This window comes from Chiloscyllium plagiosum, unplaced genomic scaffold, assembly GCF_037043375.1.
Source record: "Chiloscyllium plagiosum isolate Xiang-an unplaced genomic scaffold, Cpla_swu_hap1 HiC_scaffold_18, whole genome shotgun sequence".
Classification (NCBI taxonomy): Eukaryota; Metazoa; Chordata; class Chondrichthyes; order Orectolobiformes; family Hemiscylliidae; genus Chiloscyllium; species Chiloscyllium plagiosum.
The window spans coordinates 21,890,488-21,910,143 of NW_028270156.1; the positions used below are offsets into that span (position 1 = coordinate 21,890,488).

General features: G+C 39.2%; 1 long non-coding RNA gene across 1 annotated transcript in view; it reads left to right on the forward strand.

Moving 5' to 3' along the window:
- LOC148146861 (uncharacterized) overlaps positions 1–18,024 on the forward strand; it is a 37,075-nt gene extending 19,051 nt beyond the window's left edge. The window contains exons 2-3 of the long non-coding RNA XR_015760016.1: positions 14,975–15,111; positions 17,901–18,024. This is a non-coding gene — a long non-coding RNA (uncharacterized LOC148146861). The remainder of the gene's footprint in view (positions 1–14,974; positions 15,112–17,900) is intronic.
- Positions 18,025–19,656: the final 1,632 nt, after the last annotated feature.

A 19,656-nucleotide genomic window follows, 5' to 3' on the forward strand; every position in this document is an offset into this window, starting at 1 on the left:
GGAGGGGGTCATGATTGCGATCAGCCAAGGCATAGAATAGAAGAGTTGGGATTTTAGTCTGGGATTTTGTGAACGCTGTGTAAAGTTCTGGTCATAACTTAGAGGGAAGTTCAGATTACACCAGAGGGTGTGCAAAGGGTTTATATAAGCATGTTGCCAAGACTGGAACCAAGTTTGGAGGGAAGATTGAATTGGCTTGTGTTGTTTTCTCTGTAATAGAGGAGGCACGGGGTGACCTAATTGCAGTGTATAAATTATGAGTGACTTATATAGAATAAATGGGAACAATGCCTCTCCACAAGCAGAAATCAGAGGCATAAATTTAAAGAAATTGGTAAAAGGAAATGAAAACATATATTTTCACCAGTGGGTGGCAGTATCCCAGAACTCACATCCTAAAAGAGTGGTCGAGGTAGAAATTCTCTCCACATTTAAAAAGGTGCTTGAATGTCTTCCTGAGGAGCTGTTACCTGGGGGCTAATTTGGGATGTGGGATCAAACAGGTAGCTCTTCATTAAGAGGCACATACCTGAAAGACTGAATGGATTCCTCCATGTCATACATTTTTTATGATTTCTATGAGTAAGATGTCCTTCCATAATTTTGTGGTGAGATGGCAGCTGGAGAATTATGCATGGTTTTGGTCTCCTTATCCAAGAAACAATACACTTGCCTTTAAGGGAGTGCAGCAAAGACTGACATGGGGATGAAAACATTGTCCTTGAAGGAGACCGGGTCTATATTCTGCACAGAAAGGAAGAACTGCAGGTGCTGGAGATCAGAATCGAGAGTGTGGTGCTGCAATGAGATTTGTGAGCCGGGTTGGGAGGGTGGAGGAGGTGTGTGGTTAGAGAGATAAATGGGAGGAGGGTGGGGCTGGGGGAAGGTAGCTGAGATTGGGGTGGGGGTAATGGTGTTGGGTGCAGGTCTTAGGCCTCCTCCATCACCACACCCAATGCCAGGAGGAAGAACACCTCATCTTACACCTTGGGATCCTCTATCCATGCAGCATCAATGTGGACTTCACTAGTTTCCTCATTTCCCTTTCCTCCACCTTATCTCAGTTCCAACCTTTCAACTCGGCACCGCCCTCATGACCTGTCCCACCTGTCCATCTTCCTTCCCTCCTATCCTCTCCACCCTCTCTCTGACCTATCACCATTACCCCCACCTCCATCCACCTACTGCACTCTTAGCTACCTTCTCCCCAGCCCCACCCCCTTCCATTTATCTCGTTACCCCCCTAGGCTCACGAGCCTCATTGCTGATGAAGAGTTCTTGCCCAAAACATCTATTTTTTCCTGCTCCTCAGATGCTGCCTGAATTGTGCTTTTCCAGCACCACACTCTCAGCTATGTTCCGCAGAGCCAAGGGTGAATTTCATGAAATATACAGGGCAGCTCCAGACTGCCAGGACTTATTCTGGCGCTCAATGGCCTTTAAAGGTGGCACTGGCACTTAGTGATCTCTTGACGCCCTGACAATCCTGAATACCTCCGCCAAAAGCGAGTGGAAGAATTTGGATGATATTGAATGTACAGGGGCATGACAGGGGCTTGGTACACAGTTAATGAGGCACATTTGAGATGATCATGCCAGAAAATTGTGAAGAGAAACTCATCATAAAATGTTACAAAAATGATCGAAATATGGGAAGGTCATGCATTATGCAGTTATTCTGCCCGCAAATCAGGTTTATCATCTGGACAATGTTACATGCCTTTACGTGTGGGTTATTTTTCATAATTTTGGAAAATTTAAATGGAGGATTGTGGTTTTGATTATGAAAAATTAAGTTTTATGTTTTGCTCTCTTGTGCCATTATGTTTTAAATATGGGATTTCTATAACCACATACAGCAAAATCTTTGCATCTTTATTCGTTAGGCTTTGACTCTAAATTCAATTAATGCTGTATAATAACTAAGGGTGAAATTGTTGTCTGATCTCTTAGATGACACTAATTGTGAGTCTCGAACCTTTTGTTTGAGTGGAGTGGAACCTGCACAGTACATTTGAGATGTACTTCCCAGTCTATGCCTGATATATAATGCCATCAAGTACATTTGTTATTGGAAGATAGATTCACAAATGACCTGAAAGTTGGAAATTAATGCTCCATCATTTGCAGTTTTCATTGTTCATAGAAAATTTATATAAAAGAATGTGTCTAACTTTGGGTTTATTTCTGGTTGACTCTCAATTGTAGAAAGTTACTCCTATTACACAAGCCAATACATGATGCTTCGAAGCAACCTCTGTTTTGAAATGAAGATTTCACATACAAAGTATCTCTTTTTTGGGCGTATGTTTATGGTAAAATGCTAAATAAAGGTATCAGCTGCTCTCTGCAATTTTTTTCCATATCCTCTCATTTTAAAAGCGTAGTTTAGAATAGAGTTTTATAACTGAAAGGAATTGGAAGTTTCACCTAATAATAATCTAAAATCTCCTTGATTTAGAGATGCCAGCGTTGGACTGGTGTGTACAAAGTTAAAAATCACACAACACCAGGTTATAGTCCAACTGGTTTAATTGGAAACTAGTGTGCTTCCAATTAAACCTGTTGGACTATAACCTGGTGTTATGTGATTTTTAACTAAAATCTCCTTGTTAGTGGTACAGGATCCGGGATGACCTTTGTTCCCCGATGAAATTACCATCAAATGATCATACCATAAAAATGGTAACAAAGTCAGGAGATATACTTTTTTAAAGGATTATGTCAAATTAGAAGTTAAGTATGTGTGTTCATTGGAAATCATGTGCCATTTATTGAGGTTTAGCTGATTTTTCAAACTTTTGTTTAAAAATAACTTCTCTTGATTATGGTTACCTACTCATTCCCCTCTGTCACAGGAATTACAAAGAATCAGCATTTCCAATAGCGTCAGAGATCAAATACTAAAAACAATCAAAATACTCATACTTTTGATGAAAATAATTTAATTTTCAATTAGATCTGTAACTTATGTACCATCTCACTGATTGCTCACCAGCATTTACCTCTGCTGTTTTCGTGTGTGTAGTCATTAATACCATAAGTTGCAAAACACTAAATCAGGCTTTTACCTTGAGTCAAGTTCTAAAATCAATGCAAGTAAGGAGGAAACGAGGCACAGTCAATGAATGAAGACTGATTGCATTGTGCAGATAAGTGCTCAAATCACAAAGAAAAATAACTACAAATTCAATACTGTAATGTTTATTTCCTCAATCATCATATGTATTAAGGTTCTATCAACACATGAAGAATAATTTTAGGGGTTTGTTCCAGGCTTGGAGATTTGCCTGCAAGAAAATCAATGGTGAGTGTCGACTCAGCCATTTAATATATGGTCCTTGTAACAAATTACACTGTTTCTAAAACTTTGCTTCAGCATCACACAATCTATTTGATTTCTACACACATTGCTTGGATTTCTCCAAGAGCTTTCTTTCTGCTTGGTTAAAGAAGGTGTTTGTGACCATCAGATCATTCTCCTAGCAAAACTGTATTAGTCATTGACCTCTTTATTTTTCAGTCCAAGACAAATTAACTAACATATATTCTTGATGTTTCTTCAATGACTTCAGTATTATAGTTTTTCATTATATGATTCTATGATTATAATTTTGATATTAGTTGACTTGACTTGTTTATAACACTTCAGAATATCGCTATAAAATGCTTCTAATTCTTCCTCACTGTTATCTTGCACTGAGGCATAAACCTGAATGACAACCAGATTAATAGGCTTTCTTCTGTTCTTAATCATGAGTACTGCTGCTTGACATTAAGTATAAGTATGTCAGTTAGCTCGCTGAGCTGGAAGATTTGTTTTCAGACATTTCGTCACCATGGCTAGAGACTCTCCCTGATGATGTTATCTAGCCATGGTGATGAAACGTCTGAAAACAAATTTTCCAGCTCAGTGAGCTAACTTACATGCATACCATCAACCTGAGCTGCAAATCTTCTCAAGAATTGCTGACGTAAACTATGTGTATTTCCTGTTCCATTTCCCAAGCACCTCTTCTGTTTATGAATGCGTATCTATCTACTTATCCATCTATCTATCCCTGTATTCATCTGTATCACTGTCTGCTCTCTGTAGACAGTAACAGGCTTAAGTGCTAACCTCTGCTCTGAGCCTTTGTCAAAATTATTATAAGTTTGCTGATTACTTTGTTGGGTCAGGGCTTCTCCTTCTCTGTTACTGTTTACAACAGAATTGGGTGCAGGGGGCCCAATATCTTCTGTATCTCTGACTATGACTTTCCATGGATAACTATAGCAGTTAAACCATGTGATGTCCCAGACTCTTCACAGATAACTGACCACATTGCCTTACTTAACATCATGATTGTACTGTTGCTTGAGTCACTCACCTTGAGGTCTCACCTTCTGATCCTAACTGGTTAGGATCATCCGCCTTTTCCACCATTTTAAGGTAAGGCATATTCATATTTGGTCCAGCATAAAGTTCACTGTTTCCTTGTGGGAAAAATCAAGAAAGTACCAAAAAATAAGAAGAAGAGCTACCATTCGGTGTTGACATGCTGAAGAATGAGGAAACCTGAGAGGCATTCAGTCTTAAAGTCTTTTAAAAAATCTTGTAATTGAGGAAACATGACAAATCAAGATGTCAAAATAAGAGATGGAAAGCAAATGTAAAATGAGTTGCAATGGAAATATAACTAAAACAGAAAGTAAAGAGAGAAAGAGTGGATGGCAGATGAGAAATTAGCAAAGATGATAAAATGTATTGTTGGCTTAAAGTGTAATAATCAGTCACTGGAGACTAGGTACAGGTTTGCAATCATTTTATTCAAACTACACGGGGAGAGTTCCACTCCAGTTAAACCAAAATGAAACTAAAAGATGCATAAAGATGTAATATCTGATACAATTCTTTTGGCCACATTATCTAAATTCCAGTCTTGCTCAAGACCTGTGCTAATCTATTGGTTAATATGGAACATTGATTTGACTGTTTCAAATGGAAGCCATTTTTAAGTTTTGAACCTATAGCCTGGTTGTGAACAAACATTTTGTGCAGAGATTTGAGGAGAATCAACCAAACAACAGGGAGATCAGAACAGTGTGTCCAGATTGCGCACGATTGCTTTCAGTTTCTTAAGTAAGTTAAAAAATAATGAATGTCTCACATCACTTTGAATAAATCCTTTGGTTCATATTTGATCAGTAACTTCAGGCTACCAAGAGTCACTAAATGTAATGACATAAAAGAGAAACTGAAGATTTTCCACACACTCTTAGGATCAGTTCTGCCTGTGGGAGTAACTTCCATCCATATGGCTACAGAAGCCACTGCAGCTGCTGAGTTTGACTTTAAATTTTCAATCGTTTCTCTTCAGAAAGAGAATTTTCAAGCAACAACAAAATAAATTGAACTCATTTTCACCTTCATACAGAACATTTTCTTGAAATCTTTGCATTTGTATTTTAGCTAATAGATTTATTAATTTTTACTTAAATAACTTTCAGTAATAGTTGTGTCATCAGTTTTTTTTATCACAAAGCTGAGCTGCTCATGATTTTTAAATTGCAAACAATCAGAAATGACAAATGGGAGCCATTAATAAGTTTATCCAAATTCTTAATTCACAGATTACTTTGAGGACATGTCTGGTCCACGATCATGATAGGGATGCAGTGGCAAAAAGATGGAACAAATACATGAATTGTTGAACAATTCAAGTCAAGAAGGTCCCCACGCTAGAAAGGTAAATGAAGGACCAAACATTATGATCAAACATTAAACATTATTTCAAAATTGACAAGCACATGGAAAGTTAAAGGCACAACTAAACTAACAAACTGAAAGACCTTGGAAAAGCAGAATTAGAAGTGATAACAAAAATTAGTGATCAAATGTGAACCAAAAGATTCGTTCAAAGGGTTATGAGACATTCATTATTTTCTGTTACCTAAGAAACCTAAAGCAGTTGTACACAAGCATTGTATAACTATAATCTTCATGAATCATCTTAATGGAGTGATATTTTAAAAAAAAACATAATGGAAAGAAATAAGGACATAATTAATGCAGATAACGGTGAAATACAGTTTGAATTTGTCCATCTTGTCACTTTTGTCACCAAACAATTTTCTTGTCTGGAAGTCCATTGATTTTATCTCTGGATAAAAATGATTTTTTGCTATTAATTCTGTGTCTTGTGGTCCTGCTCCACATCTACCTGATGAAGGAGCAACGCTCCAAAAGCTAGTGCTTCCAACTAAACCTGATGGACTATAACCTCGTGTTGTGTGATTGTTAACTTTGTCCACCCAGTCCAACACTGGGTCCTCCACATCTTCAATTTTATAAAGTCACCTGACCCTTGACAATCATCTTAGCAATATGTTTGGTGTTGGTCTTTAATGGAGAGACAGGTTCAGAAAATCATATGCTAAATAGAGTCTAACCTAAAATTTATAATTAACACGTGCCTTCACTCGGCAAGGCAATGTCTCCTCAAAGATGCTGTTCCTTTACCAGGGAACCTTAAGTAAATGTGCAGCTTCTGTAGATTTCAATTTCTGATCTGGTAAATGAGCATTACTTCCCCCTTTATTATCTAATTCCAGAGTTCAAACCATTCTAGATAGGCTAAAATTCTCTTAATTATTCCGTTAATTAACTGATAATTATATGCCATTGTATTGATCCTTTCAATTTTATTCAATACTCACATACACCATTCTACATAACTCCCCAAACCCTTCATTTCACTCCTCCTCCTGCTAATTAGAAGGTAGGTCTGTCCCATAATTATGTCTGTCCCATATGCTGGGGTGATCACCCCTGCCAGGAGAAAGTGAGGACTGTAGATGCTGAAGATCAGAGTTGAAAGGTCTGGGGCTAAAAAAGCACAGCAGGTCAGGCAGCATCCGAGGAGTAGTAGAGTTGATGTTTTAGGCATAAGCCCTTCATCAGGATTGTGGCTGTCCTAGAAAGTCACTATCTGTCCCAACTTTATCGCGTCAGCCAAAGTAGCTCCCACACCTAAGCAGGTTAATGGACCTGGTCAGCCTTCAGTCCTGACATTTAGTGACAAGAAGACAGATTATATGTAACTGAAACTTCTCATGAGTTGTTCAACATGGAGATTTCACCCCTTACACTGTCAGCACGTAACTGTTACGACACGGGATAAACTCCTGCCGTTAATTTTAAACCAGCAACACAGAAAAGATTTATCCCGTGCAGTAATCTGTGAAAGTTGGAGATGCCAAGAACTTGTTAAAATAAAAAGTAATAACTTATTTCTTAAAGTATAACAGAGAATAATTAACTAACAACTATTTACAACTCCTTCTTCTAATATATCTTTTATTTTGCCTTCCATAATACAAGTCCAGTAAAACCCCCGATTAAGATTTACCAAAAATTCAAATTTCAAAACCAACCAGCTTCTCTTTGTATCTTACTCTGTAGATTTGCTTCTTTTAGGGATTTCTGTTTCACAGGTCACTGATCGATAACTGTATCTTTAAGAGAGCTAATTTTCTGGACAGTATGCAGATTTTGTTTCCTTGGCAGTTCTCCCTCAGCTGCTCAAATTTTCCCCAGTCTTATACCCCCAAAGCATCGGATTGTGTCATTGGTTTTTAATATTGTCAATATACTAAATTCAAACTTGATTGGAGTTTGTTTTTTTTTGCTGGGGTATAATTTAAATTGATTGGCCTAATTCAAATTTGTTTTTGTCTCCAGGCAACCAGCTACTCTACCTGATGGACCAACAGTTTACACTGTATCTTGTTCAGAACACTTGGTGCTGTCAGGTAGTTCTGCTAGCTTTTAACTTCCTTCAAGGTACTTCTACACCTTCTTAACATAATTGAAAAAAGGTAGACTGCATCTGACTGATATTTTCCATGATTGCCCAGGAATGTGCAGGTTAGGTACTTTAGCCATTGGAAATAAAGGGTTACAGGGATAGGGTAGGGGTGGGGGAGATGGGGTTGGGTCTTGGCGGGAAATCCTTCAGAGGATCATTGTGTACTCAATGGGCTGAATGGCCTGTTTCCACACTGCAGGGATTCAATGATTCTCTGAGATGGCTGGTCCTATCAGGTTTCATTCCTAACAAGCATTTCTGCAAAGAAATAACTAGTTTGTGAAGGAACCAATTTCGTGAAGAAGTTTGTACTCACTGGGGCTTGGAGGAAGCAGTTTATTCCATCAGGTACATGCCTGTTAACATTCAGTTGGGTTTGAGTTTCCCATTTTTGCATCTGTGAATATAACTCCAGCAGACTGGAGTATGCATGAATAGTTATGACATTAGTGTCAAAGTTGGTTCTGGATAATGATCAATGGGAAAACTGACCTGCCCGAATGATTTTGAGAGCTTAAATACAAAATTCCAACCCACTGTCTGAAAAGTGAATTCTTGCCTTCCACCCAATTAAGCTCCCTGAGACCCACCCGCCCGTCTGATAAGTGAACAGTACCTTCCACTTTATTATCTAATTCCAGAGTTTAAACCTTTCTGGGCAGGCTAAAATTCTGTTAATTAACTGATAATTGTACAACATTATTACATTGATCCTTTCAATTTTAATCAATACCCACAGGCTAAAACATTTACCCCGTTGTCTTCTTAATCACTTGCTATCCCTGCATACTAACTTCTTATGTGTCGTATTTCTCTGTAGAAAAAAGGGAATAATATAAGCAAAACTCATTTGTTCAAGACTATTGATATTTTTAATTTCTTTATCTAAGGAAAGGAAATATCAAAGAAGTAGTTTTTCAAAGTCTGATCTGGATGCAGAATGTAACCTCTGTTACCTTACCAGTTTGAGAGAACTTAAATATTATACTTTTTAATTCCTATTTTGTTATTCCTAGTATCTAATGATCTGCCTCAGAAATGCAGATTTGTAAAATTATCCCTCATATATGAGGGGATGAAATTCTGCCTTCCTGAATCTTTCCAGAAACCTCCAACCTGTTCTTTGTAAATGTTAGCTTAATTAACTAAAAAGGTCAGCTCTGAACCTTTGATTATTCTTGTTCTCATGTATGTTTAAACACTTTTAATATTAAAGGTATCATCAAGTCATTCAACATGGCAAGGGCTTAGGTCATTTAATTGCTCATTGAAATTAGTCTGTAAATGTGATTCCCCCCTAAGCATCTACCTCAGTCAGGCTGTGTGCAAACAATGCATCTAGGTTTGCAACTAAACTTCCATGATAGCTGATGACAAGATTGATTCCCCTCTCCACGATGTCAAAAAGTGACTTTTGATAACATACAACTCAGATCTGATGGGCTTTTTTGTCTATTTAGCCAGCATTTATTATCCATCCCTAATTGCCCCAAAGAGGTTGGTGGTAAGCTGCCATCTTGAATTACTGCAGTCCTTGGAGTGTAGATGCCCTCAGCTAATAAGAAGGCAATTAGAAACGTTGACACATCAACAGAGATCTAACTGCCTGCAATGCTTCTATATGTATTCTGCATTGCCCAAGAGGTGGATAAAACATTGAACAATTTCCCTCCACTGATAAAATAACTTTGATTAGGACGCATTTCTAAAAAAATGTATTTCAGACAACAGGGCTTTGATAAAGCATTTTCATTCATTTCTTAACTTTTATATCTCAAACTTTCATTTTCAGGAATCCATCATAGACCTTAAACAATGGCTCAGAATTATTTTGGAATTGTGGAGTCACTGCAGAGCTTTGGAAGTGGAGGGCCAGGCAAGATTCCTGCACCCATCCCCAAAGTGCCTGGTTTGTATTGGTGTAAGAGCAAGTTGCAAGTAGCAAGCCCATACCCTCCACCCTTGACCTAGCCATCTCAATCATGGGAGGTAAGATTATGTAAATTCATGGAATTGGGCTGGCTTCTCAGGGACTCAGATTTCAAGATTCTGCAGAGCCATTTTGAATCACAGTCTGGAAGCAGCAAAATAACTACAAAAGGTCCTACCTACCCATACTGCCATGGTTGATCTGTGCCAATTGTGATGATGCTGTGGCTTTCAGAGGTTATTTTGTTTGTTTTTTTGTTGAAGAGAAGTTTTAAGGCAGAGGTGATGATTTGTCTTCCAGAACTACGAGAAGAAACAGCTTGTGAGGCCTTGGGGGATTTTAATGTCGGAACATTAAAAGCAGCCTGAATGGGTGTGGTCAAACTCCCACAGAACCAGGTTCTTTTAGTTTTGCTTTCAGCAGAAGCTGCCGGGGTTGGGAAAAGTTGCCACATCTCTCTACTGAAAGTGAGAGTTCTCTCTCTTTCTCTCTCTCTCTCAGAATCGACTTTTGATATTCTTTCCTCCTGGATTGGAGAACTGTGTAAGAGATAATGCATTTTCTGAATTTGCCTTTTGCCAAGGATGTGGTTATGGGATGCTGCTAAATTGAAGCAGTTAATTAGTAATAGTCACTGTTAAGTTTTCCAATAGAGTTAAGTTATTTCAATTCCTTTTTTTCTTTTGTTGTATTTTAACTATAGTGGCTGAATAAAGTGCCTTTTGCTTTAAATCTAGTAGTTTGACCAATCAAATTGCATCTGGAATGTTACACCTTACATTTGCATTTAAAATAAGAAAACGCTAAGTTTTTGACTATCTTATGAATAGTTTGAGGGGTTTGGGCTTGTCCATAACATAATGCATGCTCACCTCCCAACCTTCCAAGGCCCCTTGTTACACACATCCCAACATAGATCCCCCACTCACTCCAGTGATGCCTTATACACTCTGGGCCAACTTGTGTCACGTCTACAAAAATCCAATCAGTCTGTACAGATCCATTGAGCCCTGTATTAATTATGCGATATGTGTAATTGCTTAAAAAAATCTAATGTAATTTTTGAAAATATTTGCTGTTGTTGTAAAAGGTTTGTGGATGTTAAAGAGTCAACAACAGAAACTATGAACTGTTGTACTTCACAAGGTCATGGTCAAACAAGATTTGATTTTGTTTGAATCACATAAAGAGCCTTTCAGCAGCTGAGCAATAGTTTGTCAATAGGTAGGTTTTAGAGAGTGTCATAAATGAGAAAAGAGAGATGGAGAAGGGACGTGTATAGTCGGGCAATTCCTGAGCTCAGAAACTTTGCAGCTGAAGACATAGACATGAATGATAGGGCTAAAAAAAGCAGAGGGTATGAGGAGGAAGCAGGCACAGGGCAATGAGTAGGGTGATCAGACATGATCAGGTTGAATGGCGAAGCAGGCTCGAAGGGCTGAATGGCCTGTGACTGTTCCTATTTTCGATGGTTCTATCTTTCTCTGAAGGTGAATTTTTTTTAAAAAAAGGTGCTTGAGAGACCAAAATTAAAAGAGTGCAGACATCTTGGAGAGCTGTGAGCTGAGGACAGGGCAAAGTGGATGAGAATGTTGAAATAATGCATAGCGAAACTGTCACGGGGTAAGACTAAATAGAACTTGGTGTGAGCTAGGGCAGGGACAGCATGAATTTTGGATCGTTCCAAGTTTATGGAAGGTAGACTGTGAGAGACTAACCAGGAGAGCATGGGAATAATTAAGCCTAGAGGTGATAGGAATGAATGAAAGCTTCATTAGTAGATGTCCACAGAGAATGAGGCTCAGTTCATTGCTGTTTGTGTAATTAATCATTTTAAAATTAGAAAATAAGGGGGAAAAAGCTGTTCAACTGTGCTGACAATGCAAAACTGAGGTGATGGGTTGAATGAAAAGTGAACTGATTAGTAGAAAAAACAATCTGCAGTGGGAAAATACAGCAAGTCTGGGGAAGCAAAAACAGCACTGAATCCAAAGCACACCATGCACAATATTAGTTCACTAAAGCTAAAGGACACAGTCGAGTTTTCTGGCATTATTGGTATATAGTTCATGAAATGAGGCTGAAAATGTTCCAAATTTGATCCTAATGTTTCTTTGAAATTTGGTCAGAAATGCAACTACACACATAAGTAGACGGTGGCTCAGTGGTTAGCACTGCTGCCTCACAGCACCAAGGTTCCAGGTTTGATTCCAACCTCGGGTGACTATCTGTGTGGAGTTTGCACATTCTCCCCGTGTCTTCATGGGTTTCCTTCGGGTGCTCTGATTTCCTCCCACAATCCAAAGATGTGCAGGTCAGATGAATTGGTCATGCTAAATTGCCCACTAGTGTTAGGAGGGAAATGGTTCTGGGTGGGTTACTCTTCAGAGGGTCGGTGTGGACTGGTTGGGCCAAAGGGCCTGTTTCCACACTGTAAGGAATCTAATCTAATCTAAGTGGGAATGAGTGCCAGGAGATTCCTAACTTAATAGAGCAATGCACTATAAAGGAAGGTAACTAGATCTTGCAAAGTTAAAAATCACACAACACCAGGTTATAGTCTCACAGGTTTATTTGGAAGTACAAGCTTTCGGAATTGTGTGATTTTTAACTTTGTCCACCCCAGTCCAACACTGTCACCTCCACATCATAGACCTTGAAATGCACAGGCAGAAAGATATAACACAAAATCGCTGGAGTGGATAATAAAAAAATTGAACTTTAACTTGGCCAGCCAGAGAGCAGACACCTGATCTCCCCAGTGACCTGTTTACAGGGATGGACATTAATATTGCCATTAAAGTGTATATTTTTAGTTCATTTGTGATATGTGTTTGTTACTCGCTTGGCCAGAGATTGTTGCTTATTCCTAATTACCTGTGAAAGGGTTGCAGTAGCCAGCTTCTTGTCCTGTCACAACCCTTGCAACGTAAGCACACCATCAGCATATGAAGGAAGTTCCAGGATTATTACCCAGCAAGATCAGTGAAGGAATGGTGGTATTAGGTGGAAACGTATGAGCCCATGATGGTGTTACAAAGACATGTGAGACATCAGACCGGGCCAACTTAGTATTATGAGCAAATCGCTGCATCTTTTAAGCAAGTTCTGGACATTGAAGTGAGATTGAGACGTGCTTATTAAGGATATTATTGCTTATTAACAACTTTATTAACTGCTTTTCTCACCTCATTAATATTCAACTTCCCATCCTACCACCCACTACACACAAACTAGACTCTGCCATTTTTAACATAGATGTACCTGGCTCTTTGCTTGCTTCAAAATGCCTCCATGTCAGACACTGGCATCAGCATCTCAAGTCACACTCCACGCGCACCAACCAAATGCCACCTACATCCACAGACGTTGGCATCTGACCTTTTCAAACTCTCGACAGATCTCCAATCAACTTACATAACACTTTTGAACTTCGATGCTGCACATCAGGGTGTAACAACAACTGTCATTGTAATGCTGCAGCAGGGTGCTTTGGACTCAAGCACTTGCACCTAACTCAGGGACTGGACTAGACTGCATCTTCAACCTGTTCACTTGCTCTCATCGCACTCATGCACTGTGAGCCCAATGCTCCCTGAAGCCTTGTCTTGCCTTTTCATTTGCTTTGCCCATCAGCCAGACAGACCAGGCTCCTAGTTCTGCTGTACTGCCTTGTTGTTTAGTGCAAACACTAAGCCAAGGAGCTTGTCACGGTTTTCTTCAGTGATTAGTCAAATAAAGAGGGATAGCTTTTGGACAGGGATTTCTGGCACAATAAGTCAAAGACAGCCTCTGGCACCAGTTCGGGAGTTTGGACACAATCAGTCCGCTGCTCAGTGTGGTCTGATTCAGGATTGTCCCCATGTAAGGGAAGAGGAGCCTAACATCAAGCAGCTCACCATTCATCTTCAATCTTACTGCCCTGCATCCTGACTGATCAACAAAGGCAGCTCAGTTCCTTTAGACACCATGTCCTTCGCAGCATGCAAATATTATCAATGAGGATGAGCACCTCGCCAAGACCTTCCCCACACCTCCACTTCTCACCTTTAAACAACCACCAAACCTCAAACAGATCATTGTTCATAGCAAACTGCCTGGTAGTTAAGAATCAACCACATTGCTGTAGTCTGGAGTCACATGTAGAACAGACCAGGTAAGGATGGCAGTTTCCTTCCAGATGGGTTTTCCCTGACAATTGACAGTGGATTTATGATCAGTAGATTGTCTAATTCCAGATTTTTATTGCATTCAAATTCTACCATCTGCCGTGGCAGAATTCAAACTCAGAACTCCAGGATATTACCTGGGTCTCTGTATTAACAGTTCAACGATTATACCACTAGACTCCCCTCTATGTGTGCCTTGAAGTCTTCCCCCTGACTGTGGGTGCAGCATGTATTCAGCGAGAATGCTCTTAACTTGTCATTTACATATTATCCCACTTTCTGATCCTATTTGCTGCATGTTTTCCTTTTGTATGCCTTCTAGTTTTGTTAATCAATTTTCCACTTCATTTTACCAACTTGAAGCCACTCCGATCTGAGCTTCCCATCAGGTTACCATCCCATTGTCAATCTGGTTTAAACCTTTCCCAAAAGCATTAGTGACTCTCCCTAAAAGGGTATGAGTCTTAGTCCTGCTATGATGCAACCCATCTGCCTTGTACAGGTTGCGCAGGCCCCAGAACTGGTCCCAATCTATCAGATATAGGATTCCATTCTTTCTGCACAGTTTTCCAGATTTACGTTCAATCTTCTTATTCCTTTTTATTGTTCATGGGATGTGGGCATTCCTGGCTGGGCCAGCTTTTATTGCCCATCCTTGATTACCCAGAAGGCAGTTAAGAATTAACCACATTGCAATGGGTCTGGAGTCACATATACTTCAGCCAACAGAAGATTTTCCTTCTCTAAAGGATATTAATGAACCAGATGAGTTTTACCTGTCAATGAGCAGTGGTGATATGGTCACCATTAGATCAGCTCAATATTCCAAATTTGTTGGATTGAAATGTCAACATCTGTCATAGTGGGATTCAAGGCCATGCCCCTAGAATATTGGTTTGGGATCTGGGTCATCAGTCCACTTCCCTTTCTCACTCAGACTGGAACTGGGAGTAGGCCTGAGATTATAGCTTTTGAGGTCCTCTTTTTTCTAATTTTTTTCTTAACTCTTAACAATCTGCTTTCAGTATCTCATCTCTCTTCTGGTATCAACGTGGACCACGACTTCTGGTTGGTTAGTCTTGCTGGGAAGAAGGCCCTCTAATCACATGGACCATGGAACCAGCACCACAGCATACCATTCTGGAGTCACATCGACACATAGGTATTTCAAATCGCATCAAATCTCTATGAATTTGGAAAAAAACCCAAAAATTCAAATTAAGGAATCATTCTCACAAGGCACAAATTAAAATGGGAGCAGGAATGGGCCAGTAAATTATCCAGAGTGAGGTGCTAGAAAAGCAAAGCAGGTCATTTTAGGAATGATGAAGGGCTCTTGCTCAAAACGTTGATTTTGCTGCTCCTCAGATGCTGGCTGTCCTGCTGTGCTTTTCCAGCACCACACTCTCGACTCTAATCTCCATCTTCTGCAGTCCTCACTTTCGCCCAATAAATTATCCAACTCAATTCTAACACTGCAGAGACTCTCATTTGGTCAGGTACGGGGACTTAAACTGAATCTTAAATTAGTCTGTGTACGCACTGACAAAAGCAAAGCCTAAAAGTTGTGTGCAGTGCTGAATGTCCCACTAGGATATCTAATTGACAGCAGTACAGGTCATTCTGCTATAACACAACAGTTGTGTTTCTCTGAGACTGCATGCTATAGGAAATCATGCTATGGAAGACCGCTATTGAAAATCACATTCCTGAAGATTGCTAAAAGAAAATTATTAGACCATTCAGTAGAAAGTTCGCATTATCCAAACTACATCTGCAATCGTGCTGTAGCCAATTCATGCTGGCAAAGCATGCTTTATAGCAGAACAACCTGTGCAGATAAAGAAAAGCAAATTACTCTCTTGTGTAAAGTATCAGATTTTGGAAGAAAGATTGATTAAGCTTGGATTATTTATTTTGATGAGAAGGCTCAGGGGAAACATTAATCATGTGTTGCAGATTCTTAACAAAATTGTTAAATGGAATTCTGATAACAGATTATTGACAACATCTTGCAGTTGTTGCAATATCCAAAACAAGGGAAAATCAACTCAAGCTAAGAAGAAGAAAATTATTTAATTTGATTAATTTAGTTTAATGTCATTACATTGAATGGAGTTGGGTGAATGCACAAAACAGATGAAGAAGAGTGAGAAAACGTCAGAACTGTGGTAAACCACGAGAAGTTGCAGATTTCAGGATCATGGAGAGATGAGAGAAAACATAGATAGCACTTCTTGAAGAGGAGCATAATATGATGTATCCTGGAATGCAAATTGAGAAGAGGCAATTGAAATAAAATGGTACAATTTTAAAACAGTGTTGATACCAAAAGACCCACACATACACAAACTTTAAGCAGGTTCTAATCTTTAAAAATTGAAACCTATAGTGCAAAATCTTTTGCAAATTCTTGTCTGTAGCTCAGCTACAGCATTGTCAAATACAGGGCACAGCACTTCAGAAAAGGTCTCACATCCTTGGAGAGAGGGCGGAGGAGATTTGCCAGAATGGTGCCGGGGACAGAGCATTTCATGTGCAGAGAGACGAGAAAAACTTGGAACTGTTCCCATTGAAGCAGAGAACATTCAGGATGGATTTAATAGAAGCATTTGAAATTCTGAAGGATTTTGATAGAGTAGATAGGAAGAAAGTCTTTCCATGGCAGAAAGGTCAGTAAGAATAGGACATAGCTTTAAGTTAATTGCTAAACAGCCAGGGGAGATGAGAATCTGTCGTCCAGTGGGCTGCCTGAAAAGGTAGTAGAAGGAAACAAAATAGTAATTTTAAAAGGAAATTGGACACACATTTGAAAAAGGGAAATATTTGCAGGGCTACAGGGAATGAGCTGAAGAATGGAACTAATTAGATCGCTAGCACAAATGCCATGGGTCAGATTCTCCATTGAATGATTCTATATTTGAGTAATAGAGAGATTTTAGATTTCTGAACTGATTTACATACACTGTGTTGTTTTTTCTATGTCCAATTCATTCTGACCTTCCCAACTTGATGAGAAGTCAGTGGATGATGCAGTGTGAAGTCGCTATATTTCATTGCTATACATGTAAAGGCTGATTCCATGCTTCTAGGTATAATTGCTATCACTCAGTGTGATTTATGACTGTAGATAGGAGATGAGGCTGAGATTCGTCTGTTATACAAGATGATGACTGCAGGAGGGAAGGATAAAAAACTCTCATTTCGATTATGGCTGATCATATCATCGAAGCACCCAAGGCTTTCACATCCAATGGATTACTTTTGAACTGATATCATTTTTATGAACACAAGATGACTAAATATATGCACAGCATCATAAACTAAATAGCAACCAAAATAAATGACCAGCTAAGGTATTTTATTATTACTGTTAGCTATAAACCAAACTTGTTTCAATGTCAAACACCGTAGTCAGATTTTCAATAGGCTGCGGAACTGTGGGCAGGAGTTAAAGCAAGGGGAGGGAACCAGCAGTGTGGGGTCTGTAACATTTAAATACCCATTGCAGTGTGCCATGTTTACCATGTATTCACACCCCCATCTACCTCTGCTGTAATTTAGCAGCAAACAGGAGGTGTCAGACAGTCTGTGCATTCATATAAATGACCAATGGCCTCCATTCAAATAAGATTTTGGAGTCCTTTTGTCTAGAATCTGGAGTATGAAGATTAGACCTAGTGAGAAAAATCCTATTATCAGCAAATTTATCAATATAGCTAGAGACCCCCAGTGGAGAACTGAGGTATCTGTACAAATATGTTCCCAGGTCAACGTGAGGATAAGAGCCAGGGATCATTTGTAGCACTGTGTCAGATATCTTTTGAGGTTAGGGATCAGCGATCTTTTTGGTGTACTGGTCAGAATGCCCTTGGTATTGTTATCTGTGGGGGAAAAAAACCGCTGTGTATAAAACATACATAAACCTCTTGGAACTGTCATTTTTTCTAGACCTTCAGGAACTGTCCAGAGTGCCTGAAAGTATCAACACATGTCGACCTTTCAAGAACTGTTAAGAAATGTCAAACTATTTTTTTATAAATGGAGTGCTTTTCTCAATAAAGTATTGTCTACAACAGAGAACTTGAAGTAACAGAGCTACATTTTTTTTTCTCTTTGCACATGTATATTATTGGTACTCAATGTGTTCACATGATAGATGAAAAATAATGCTTTCAGCAGTGTAGCATTCAATATTTATGCTCAGACTAGGAACCTTTTGGTCTTAAGAATCCAATACCACAATTTCAAGAAGACCAAGGTGATTTTGTGTTCTCTCAGTTAACAGTTATACCTCAACAACTATCTCAAATTAATTATCTGGCCTTATTTCTCACTGCTTCTAGTGTGATCTTGCATGTACTTTTCTACATTACAATAATCACAAATTTAAACTGTTTGTGAACTTCTGAAGTTATTTTGACATATTCTCTTGCTTATTTACATGGTATGGATTGCATAGTGGCTCAGTGGTTAGCACTGCTTGCCTCACAGCACGTGGGGCCCGGGTTTAATTCCAGCCTTGGGTATCATTGCACATTCTCCCTGTGTCTGTGTGGGTTTCCTCCAGGTGCTCTGGTTTCCTCCCGCAGTCCATGAATTGACTATGCTAAATTGCCCATAGTGTGGGTTAGGTGCATTAGTCAGGGGAAATGTAGAGTAATAGGGTAGGGGAATAGGTCTGGGTTGGTTACTCTTCACAGGGTCGGTGTGGACGTTTTGCTCCAAATGGCCTGTTTCCATACTGGAGGGATTCTATGATATCTCTTCATGATATCGTCATGCTAATTTTTAAATGTAAATGAAATTTAGTCAACTTCAAATTAATTTTGCACGGCTCTTCCTTTGATGGTCTCCCTTTTTCTATCTTCTGTAAACTTTAGCTTATTTCAAACTTACTGTGATTTCATATTCTTGTACACAATTTGCTGATCATCCCTGTGTTCCCTGGATTAATAGGCTCATGATAGGCAACAGCTCAATTTTAAAATACTCATGCTTCTTTTCAATTCCCTTTCTGGCTTACCTTTCTGGGTTATTGTAATTTTTTCCAACCACACAGCATCCCTCATGCCCCCTCATCTATCCCCTGAGGACCCTAGAGATCGCTACAGTTCTCTAACTCTGGCTTCTTAAACATCTCTAACTTTAACTGTACCATTGTTGACTGCTGTATCTTAAGCTGCCTTGACCCTAATGCAAGTGTTCCTTCATTAACTTCTCTATCTCTCGCTCTCTCTCCTCCGTTAACATACTCCTAAAATTCTATGTCTTTCAGCAAGACTTTGATCACTGTTCTGAATATCTCCTCAGGTGGATCAGTGTCAATTTGTTGTTTGATAAAGTTCCTCTCTGGCACTTTGGGTCTTTTAGATCATTTCCTAAATAAAAGCTGTTACAGTTGACATTTGTTAAATTGCATATCCAACACTGAGTCTCTGATAACCAAATTTCCTCATTGCTCTTAATAAAAGCCAATGTTTCCATTCCATGCCACAAACTCCCCTGTGACTAGTTTACATCCCCTCTTTGGCAACTACCTCAGGTTGCAAGCAATTGCTCCTAAGCTTAGGTTCAAATGCCATAAAGTCCATGGACCTTTACCATTTATTCATCTGTGGCCCAGAAATATGCACAGGGAGCAATGACCAGCAAGCTGTGTCCGTATACTGTAGCATTGCATGAAAGGAAATTGAACTAATTGTGT